This window comes from Cygnus olor, chromosome 8 (assembly GCF_009769625.2).
Source record: "Cygnus olor isolate bCygOlo1 chromosome 8, bCygOlo1.pri.v2, whole genome shotgun sequence".
Taxonomy (NCBI): Eukaryota; Metazoa; Chordata; class Aves; order Anseriformes; family Anatidae; genus Cygnus; species Cygnus olor.
This window is the reverse complement of record NC_049176.1, coordinates 292501-302518: the sequence shown is the minus strand read 5'-3', so window position 1 is coordinate 302518 and position 10018 is coordinate 292501. Positions and strand designations below refer to the sequence as shown.

The window sequence follows — 10018 nt, the reverse complement described above, 5'->3', positions numbered from 1 at the left end:
ATTCACAATAATTATGCACCATGTTAAACGATGTATACTTCCGTCTAATGCAAAGACGCTACCTGGAAATACACAATTACCATAATACCTTGCTGGTTAGATATATGGTGAGACTATGATTATGCAGAGTGTGGGGAGAACTTTATGTATAAAGTTATTCTCAAGAAGAAGGGGAAAAAAAAACAATCTAAGTAAAAAGCTAAGCCAGCACATTATCTAATTCTCAATGTAAAATAATGCAGAAGTGCGGAAGATGAACATCTGATTTGTCACATCTGATACGCTAATGTTTTATCCAAAAGGAAGAACACATTGTAACATGCTCATTCATCTGCATAAACACCACCTGGCCCTTCACAGGCACCTACTCCAGTAACAAAAGTTAATGGCAGCCCATTTGTAGCCATTTCACTGGTGGAGATTGAGAGTTTTTTTTTTTCTTTTTAAAGTAACAAATTTATACCAGTGTCCTGAGGAACAGCTTCCTTCTTAGCACTTGCTTCTGAAACCTCTTTCTCAGTGACTGTGAATTAAATCCATTTTAAAGAAATGTTAGAAAATAGCGTTTAAAGCCTGTGCTGAGCATGCTCACACACGCATACCCCATATCACACATGATGCACATCTAGCACATATGCATGCTCAGCTTTTAATCACTGGCAATCCACCACTGTGGAGAGATACAAGAAGACTGTAATGCAAATCTGTATTTACTCAAAAGTACTGCTCTGGTTGTGATCTAAATAGCAGCTAGTTATGGTTTCTAATGTGTGGCTAGGGATGAAACAGGTTTGTTGCTTGTTATTTTTTTTAACTGGCACGTCATGGTCATATGCTTCAGTAAACATGACTTTGTGCTACATTACACATATGTGTGTATCATCACTTTACTCTCAGACTAAAACAAAAAATGGGCACCCAATTCACTAAAACACTGCATACCAGCTCTGCTGTGTTGGAAGCAAATTTACTCAGGAAGGTGTGAAATCTGAAATAAATAGGTGAATTCTGCAGCTATTAAAAAGATATTTTCCCCCCTTGTGAAATGCCTAGGTCTTCTTGAGCTTCAGTGGCACAGGGACTGGGAGAAGTCCTGTAGGACTTCTAAGTTGGCTCTCGGTCAGGTGGTATTGGGCTGGGTGATCTCCAGCAGCATTTTCCAACCCAGATTGATCTGCTTCTGTATGCAACCTCCCCACATGCCACTCTCTTATGAGCCTGATCCACAACCCCAGGGCATTGCTGGTTATATTCAATGAGGGTGGTTGCTCCCAGGCACGTGGCGTGGGGACATGGCTGTGCACTGGCTGCTCCTCCGGGCCATGGTGGTCAGGGTCTGGCTGGAGGTAGCAGCTCCAGCAGGAGGAAGGCAGGACGTCCTCACAACTGCCAAGTCTATCTCATCGAGGACTTCAGGGGTCTGCAGAAAGACACTGGCTGGTATATTTGTGTGGTCCATGTGATTTGCCCTACGTGTTAAGCTGGAGGCTTTGAAGGTGTCTGGGAAAGAGTCTTGAAGAGCTGGATCTGCACAGTGCTGAGTGCTGTCAGAGGAGGACCCTTGAACCATGCTGGCTGGGGCAGAAGGCTTCAAGGCTTAAACAGTAAGGTTTGCCCAGGTGGCATTAGGTGAGTCATGTGGGAGCTGTTAGCAATTAAAGAAGAGTAAATGGGCTTGATCAGCAATCACTCAAATCCTTCTGAATCAATCTGGTGCTTTTCTTTAGCAGTTGAGGGATTGTGATACCTGTGATGGGTATGGGATATGATCATGCAGTTCTCCTTCTGTGTACAACTCTTACTGTCTATAGAGTTAGGAAGTACTGGTAGCTTTTGATGACCTTGCTCTGGGTATATTTCCAAGGTAATGGCTCTCTGGCATCTCACTTGCGTGTCCAGGGAAATCCATCTACTGCTCTCATGTCTCAGCCCAATGTTAACAGCAGTCTGTCGTTCTCTGTTTGTACTGCCCCAAGCAGAGCTTTAAAGTTAAGAGCCCCTTTTTGTTAATACATGTAAATCAAAAAGACTCCATAAGAATTACCGTATGTGTTTCGCTTAAATATGGGGTCAGCACATAACAAGAGAGAAAGAAGTAAAGGAAAGGAAGGAAGCAAGCAGGTCTACGCTTGATATGAGAGATCTTGACTCCATTTATATTAAACTTCAGGACAGGTACAACTCTCCTTGCTTTACTTGTGAAAAAGTGAAGCTCTCTTTCTTTTGCACGCTGTCACGCTTTCTCTTTTTCTGATACTTAGAGATGCCTATCTTCAGTCAGTCATCACTGCTGTAAATTTCTTTAAAATGGATTTAGAGAATTCCCCTGATTCTTTCGTCAGAGGAGTTCCTGGGGATACGGTGCCTATTTGATGAAATTAGAAGTTTCTAAATTAACAAAGAACTGAGTAAAGTTATGATGCTCCATTTACAGTAGAAATCTGGTTTTACCAGCAACTGTTCTTAAGGTACCCTATAACAAAATATGTATGTCTATACATCATGTTTCTGTATTTTATTTTCTGTCGAAAAGGAATCTGAGTTTATGAATATTGTGGTCTGTGCATGTGTCTCATTGGCATTGTGGACCTCAGCTGTTGTGCTTGCTAGCTTTGACCTGAAAGAACCCGAATATATAGGCACCATTTGAACTAATTTCCGCAAATCAGTTTCATGCTTGTACTCAGATATATGTATGACTCGGTCATTTGCAGAACCCCTTTGCACAGCAAAGGGAATATCACCATCATTGTTCTCTCTGTGTATTTTGGTAGAAAGAAAGACAGTGCTCAAAGTGCCATCTCACATGTGCAGAGGGGCATAAGCTGAGTCTAGAGCACATCATAGCTACATGGATATTTGAAATAGAAATCTCCCTGTTAGCCCAGTCTACTGAAGAAAGGAGAATGTCAAGAGAATACTTATCTTTTTTGCCTGTGAGGGAAAACAGATCTGAGATCAATGGGAGTCCTCAAAGGGAAGTTGAGAGGGTCCCTTTAAGAGTAATCAATGTTCCTTTTTTACCAAGGGGAAAATAGTTTTCTGTTTGCTTTTTTTCTTTTTTCTTTCTTTTTTTTTTTTTTTCCAAAGAAATGCCGTTAGCTCTTTCATTGCTTCATTGTTAATGTTATATTCTATTAGTAATTATTATTCCTATTGTAGCAAAGTGTCCACAGCACTTTGCAGAGCAGCTGCACAGCTTCTGCCTCAGAAAGTCACCTTGCCCCTCTCTGGGGGGAGGGGAGGGGAAGGAGGCTGGTGTGCCAGCCAAGCAGAGGGTGACAATGCCTTCTAGAAGGAAAAGTGATGGTGCGACAATGACTGTTTCTTCCTTTTGATGAAGGAAATTGACCCTTGCACTACAGCAATGTCTTTGGGCACTGGAGGACAGAGGCAAATCTACTGTGAAGATCTTTCGAAGCAGGGAGCCAACCACACCTGGGAGAAGAAGGTGTCCTGGTACCACAGAGGTGAGAGAGGGTCCTTATCTAGTGTCTAGTGTTTGTTTGCATCAAGGTTTCACAAGTGTATCCTTATGCAACAGGTACTTGGGGTCTTCAAAGCATGTACAGGTTTCTGTGTCCTTAAACACCCATACAGTTTCGGAGATCTCCCTGCTGTACTCTTGATGCTGTGACTAAGATCATGTGGGAATTGAGCCCGTATCTCCTGAGAGCCTTAACCAAAAGCCCAGTTTTCACAGGCTGCTGTCACACTGTGACCTATGGGAATTACCTGCCAAAGCAAACATACTTCACCCATGTCCTCCTTTTGTGTTTCACACCCCCGCCTCCTGCCCCGGCTCTAGCGTAGTGCCCTTTCCCCAGGTCTGTAGAACAAGAGGATGGTCTAGAGACCGAGGCCATCAATAGCTGTGTTTCCAGCGAGAGGAAGTCCTCTCCTGGTTTGGTCACTGGATCCTCCAAAGGTTTTCATGCAAACACATTCCCTCCGGTGAGTGCAGCTTCTCCCCTTCTCACTTCTGACCCCAGGTGACATGCCACCAGGAAATCTTTCTGTTCCACTTATGTTATCCACATACAGGTTAACATATAAGGCTGGAACCTAAAACTGTCACTTTTGCAGTCATTGCAGCCATGCACACTACAAAAGCATTGGCCTAAGCAAGGGCTGGGTGTGCGCTGCAGCCACTGTATTGATTGAATGCACTCTGGGCTACGCCTAGAGATAAGCAGCTTCACTGGTGCACATTCATGCAGGGAGATGCAGACACACAATTTCATGCAGAGACTTCCAGAAAATCTAAGGCCACTATTATTTGCTAAAGAGCAGACTGTTTCCAAAAAGAATGTAACCCTGTTCTGCAGAAGGTTGCTGAAGTTTGCAGCTGTAGCAGCTAAACGTGAAGAGTGATTGCTTTTCCAAAGACAGTTGTGCTTTTAAAGGTTATCTGCTGCAAATGCAAGCCTCATTGTTGTGACTGTTCATATCCCTCACACCTCTGTAAAAACTGAAATAATCCACTCCATGGCTCTAGATCAGAATCTGGCCCTTTGGTTTCCTCATTAGGATTAATTTGGTAAGCGATATGAAATATCATACACAGGGGTAGAGCCATGCCCAAGCACTTTCCCCCACCCTGCTCCTTAGAGATGCAATGGGAAGAATTCACAAGTAGCTCTATAGCCTGCTAGTGAGTATAGACTATTAGGCACAGCTGGTCAGATGTGCTTCTCTTCTGGATTTAAATGGATTAAATAAGGTGTTATTTTCAAGGAAATAATGTTTTTGAAATTATTGGAACTTACTGAAAGCTGCTTCTCTGCAGCCCTTTGTGCAAGCTCTCCATCGTGAAATGGTGATGGCTTGTTATGTTTCAGCTGGTATAACTGCTGTCTTTTTGGAACAAAGGGGCAATTAGAAATCATTTGTTATAAAAGCCTCTTTCCTTCTATTATAAGAGCCTTTGTCTTCTGCTGACCCTTTTGAAAGTTGCAGTTTTGCAAAAAAAAGAAACCTTGAGAGAAGGAGGCTTTCTTGTCTTTAATCTAAGAGCAAAGTAAGAGCCTAAGTAACTGTCTATGGTATCACTTTAATCAAGTTAATGCAGCCTGCTAGACTGCAGGCTTTGGTTAGTACAAAGAGACACTCAGATGTAAGCTCATGAGTGGATACTTTCACAGGGCATTTGACTAAAAACCAGCTCTATGAGATAAGAGATCAGGTCCAAGAGGAGTCAATGACATGGCATACAGTAGATTGATAGGGGCTGGGAATGATGGTGTTGTGTTGTGTCGGAGAGGTGTAGTGGCAAAAGCCAGCTGGGCCCTCTGTCTGGCATAATTTCCTTTATAAGGTGCTTGTGAAAAAGAAGTGCACCGTGGTGGACCTTTGTTTAGTTCAAAGGTTTTTACCTCTTTATTCTGAAGCCTCATTGTGAATTCACAGGGCTTAAAATATGTATCTCTGTCCCTTTTATTTTATCCTTCTGAAAGAAATCAAAGGCAAATAAAAAAAAAAGTTTTTTTTTTTTTTTTTCCAATGAGCCTCGTCTGTTTGAAATTGTGTGCTGTTTGTACATATGGTCTCTCAATATTGTGTTTTCAGGGGAATCTTTCTGAATTTAATACACAAGTTGGGTAGGCATACTTAGAAAAAAAAAAAAAAAAAAAGAAAAAAAAAAGGAGGTGGTGGGGAGGGCTGGTGAGGAAGGAAGGGGTTCCAGGTAAATTCTAGGTAAGCAGAATGCTCTTTCTATTTGTTCCCCAAAGAGAAACTGTGAAATATTTTTAGAAAAAATATCATAAAATCTTCCCACTCTTTTTTTTTTTTTTTTTTTTTCCCCCATACTGTAAAATTTGTGGACATTCATCTGGCATTTCTTTAATGCCTGCAATCCTTCACCTTCATTTTTGTCTGCTCTTATTGTATAAAACAATACAGCTTAAACACAAATTTTCAGAATCTTAGCCTATGCAGAAGAAACTACAAATAAAACTGAACACACAAAACACTCAGTTTATTTCCGCTTCATTCTGCAAATAATAAATACACTGTGTTACTCCAAATAATATGCAAAATAGTTGTCATGAACATTACTAATTGTTTGAGGATACCTGCTTTGCTGCTGTGGGCATGTTTTTCATTTAGAAGGAGAGACTTGCTTTCTCTATTTGCAGGGCACTCAATGCTCTCTGCTGATATATGATATGTAGTTTAAATTCTATCTTTTATCTGCTCAATGCATTTAAAGCATAATCTCAGTGATTGACAGTTTTCATGAAAAAAATGAAACAATCTGATTTTATTGTGAAAACAGAATAATCTGTTAACAGAGCAAAAATATTGGTGACACTACAGTGTTTCCAAAGGAAATATTTTGATGTGAATCAAAACAATCATGACAGGTGAATGAAAAGAAGAAAATTAAGATATAGCTACAAACAAAAGCAGCATTAATAATTCAGACAAATAAACTTCAGTATACAGAAAGGCAGCATGCTGTCAAGGTGATGGAGAATGTTTCCTGAAGTACAGCACATCCAGGCAGCAGAAAAATATATAATATTTTGCATTTCCTCAAGGGCTTTTTATATCCCTAATTTCACTCCCCTTGTTACATTTTCTCAGGTAGTGTTATTTAGTGTGATCCATAAGCTAAACTTATTTAAATGAGTCTGATTTTTAGTATGGTAAACTTCCTTATGTTTTTTTAAGTTATGAAGGATGGCTGTGCTGCAAGTGGAATATGTCTCTTCTTTAGTATACTGCAGTTTATTGCTATTCATCTTTAATTGGCATGTAATTCTGCCTCCTCCATCTAGCAATCTCCACTATTCTGGCTTTGGGAGGGACTGGGATCCTCTGCTGGGATCTTTCAGCAACATTGTCATATTCATGATGATTTATTTGTAATTACCTGTGCGGTAGGGCCCTCTCTTGACACAGTGCTGTGGATCCTGCTTGAGTGGGGAGGTGCCCATGGACAGGTCATCAGTGGATTTTGGGACTGCAAGAGAACAGGTATGGTGAGGCAGTGGCCTCATCCCAAAACATAATTTTTGGACTACTGTCCATCTTTTAATCCTAATTCGTATCAGGTCTTTCTCTGGTAGCTCTATTACTGTTCCTCCTAAAGCACATGCTCTTGGAAATCAAACTTGGGGTAACTGAATGCTTTATTAACAGCTGCACTTTGAGTTTAGGCAGTGGTTTCTCTTTGTATGCTCATTTAAGGCAGCAAGCAGCCAAGGCCCAGGTTTCTTCAGGGTTTTAAATGACTGCACATAGTCTTATGAAATGCATTAAATATCACTGCAATAAGGGGAAAAACATGCAAACAAAAAAAAACCACACCACAAACTGCAGAAGAAAAACAATTTGTACATATGACTCCAGTGCACTCCAGTGCAAACTAGGCTGTTTCAGTGTTTATAAATATTCCTCTGTGGAGAGAAGCGTGTGTATTATAATAATTATGCATTAGTGCCTCATTAGTAGGGGGTACCATCCACACTATTTCTTTTTCCTCTAGTGTATTTTTGATAAGTTAACATTTTAAAAAATCTTAGTTACTGTAACTGGGAGATTGTGGATGTCCGTGTGTGCATGTCTGTGTGTCTCACAGGTGGCACCACGTCCTGTGAAGGGTCTGCCATGGAGGAGAGCTGCCAGGGCTAGGAGCAAGGAATAAGCAGGACCGCACAGTGTCCAAAATGTTGCTGCCATGGGGTAACTCTGGTTACCCCAATTTTGCAGGGTGTGTGTTTCCTTCCAGCCTGTAGTATTTACACCCATGGGGTACACCCTGGGGCTGCCTCAGGAGCCTTTGCGTGAGCCCATGAGATGGCCTTGGTCTCTGGTATGGCCAATCAATCTGTTATCCTGCCTCAGCACTGCCAAATAATTTGATGGATGAAATGATAGGATTTTTCTGGATGTTGGTTTTTAATAAGACTTAAGATACCAAGTGTTTGCCAAGGTAATGCAGCAGTGCTGTATGTCCTTTTAATGAATCTCAGCCCCACGAATTTCACTAACTGCTAGGATAGGATAACTTGACACACATTTTCATCTTTTTTTTACTTTCTTAAACAGTAAAAGCTGATTAAGGGTCTTTGCAACTTTGTTTGTGGTGAAAGCTTGTGTCTGCATATGGACCATATTAATCAGAGAGAGAGAGAGAGAGAGAGAGAGAGAGAGAGAGATCCAAGATAATGAAGGAATGAAACACTTCTGAGACTTTCCTTATTGTCACTCCTGCTACCAGAATTATAATTACATTATAGAAAGGAAATTAGCGATAACCTGAGAGGAGCAATTCCACTGAAAACTCTATTCCATCATTAATTTCTTTTTTGCAGTCTGGTCAAGGTTGCAGTTTATAGAATCTAGGAGCAAGATGGCACGTAACTAACCCCTCCTGTTTACTGAAAGCAAATTGACTTTGGAGCAAATCACCTTTTTATTGTTTAGAAAGACAAAATAGTGCATCAAGGAAAAACATACTAATTGATGGTTTTCTAAATAAAGCATGAACATAGCGTTATACTAAATTGGTTGTCTTATTCCTCAAATTAATCTCTTCATTATATGGGACTTGGATGGGTATTTTGTGTTTCAATCCATCTTTTATAACAGCATTTGATTAATCAACTTAATGATGACAGTTTTTAGCTTGTGACAAATGATACATTTATGCAGGCAATGTTTCAGATGATCCATGCTATTGTAAGCAAAAAGAAAAAGAAACATCAATTTAGAAGATTAGATTATTATGCCATGGTTTACACTCTCTACATTTTCTATAACGAAAAAAGTGAGGTTTAGAATATAAGTAGACTGTCACCTGGAAGTCATAATATTAAAGAAAATTTATATACATGGTATCTGCCTTCTCTCAGTAAATATTTTGCTTAAGAAATAATGTTGACTGTATATCCTGTCAAACAGGAACTTAATCAAAATAGAAGCCATAGTAGTTGACAATTCAAGCACAAGTAACTTTTAGGAAGTTAGAACATTATTATCAGTACACCCATATGTTACGTTAGAGGTAAACTAACTTTTCTTCACGTGTAAATAGAAACTGATACCATTTTATAAGATGAGAACTGAGGCAACAGAACCTAAGTAGAACCAAAGCAGGGCACCAGGCTTTGTGCTTGAGCCCCTGGCAGATGATGCCAAGTCATTGCCTCAGCAGTTGTGCGACGAGCCGCATCGTCACCAGTGTGAGGAGAAAAAACATAAAAACTGACTCTGAGCACCTAAGCATAACTTGGAGGGACCCAGCTACTTCATGAGAAGGAGTTTTTTGTGTGTCTGCACTTTTTGTGTGCTTGATCTACAGTGCAAAGTGGTATGTAGTTCTACACAGGGCTTATATCGGGAGTAGGTGTGGAACCAAGTATTTCATTACAACCATTTCTGAAAGTTTTTTTTTTTTTTTCCCCTCTGTAGTTTGTGTTGTCTGCCATACTGGATACACTTGGTAAGTGACTTTTAATATTTCATTATTATTATTATTATCATCTACCTATACTTTACTATTTTTTATATATATTTATATATTTTTTATATATTTTATATATTTTATATAATTTTTGTATATTTTTATATTTTACTACCTAGATGTGAAATGGTAATCTCAAAAACTTCCAGAAAGCGAGAAACAGACAAAAAAGCTTTGTATTCAGCCCATTAGTCTTTAGCCAAATATGTTTTTTCTAGTGGAAAAAATTATACACGTTTGTGATCATACAAAAATATTCATTTTAAAGCCCTTAATGCTCAGGCATCCAATGAACGCCTATTATTCATCTTTTTTTTAGTTAAGAGGCTGTTGTTTGAACTAGGGAAGTTTTATAACTGCCAGATGGGCTGCTCTAAAAAATGTCTAAATGTTTACTGTTTGTTTTCAGCTGATTGGTGAAGAGCAGGGTGGCCACAGGTAGGTCAGAAATGAGGCTAATAAGAGAGGGGAAATTGCTCCAAGGGCCTTGCTGGCTGCATCCCCCACCCCAAGCAGGCTGGTCTGGAGGTCACCAGCATGCTG

At 40.0% G+C, this 10018-nt stretch overlaps 1 long non-coding RNA gene across 1 annotated transcript; it reads left to right on the top strand.

The window, feature by feature from the left end:
* The first annotated feature begins 1625 nt into the window (after positions 1 to 1625).
* Positions 1626 to 8267, top strand: LOC121074088. The gene is made up of 4 exons (XR_005822108.1): positions 1626 to 1864; positions 3344 to 3470; positions 6910 to 6984; positions 7589 to 8267. It is a non-coding gene; the product is annotated as an uncharacterized LOC121074088 (long non-coding RNA).
* Positions 8268 to 10018: the final 1751 nt, after the last annotated feature.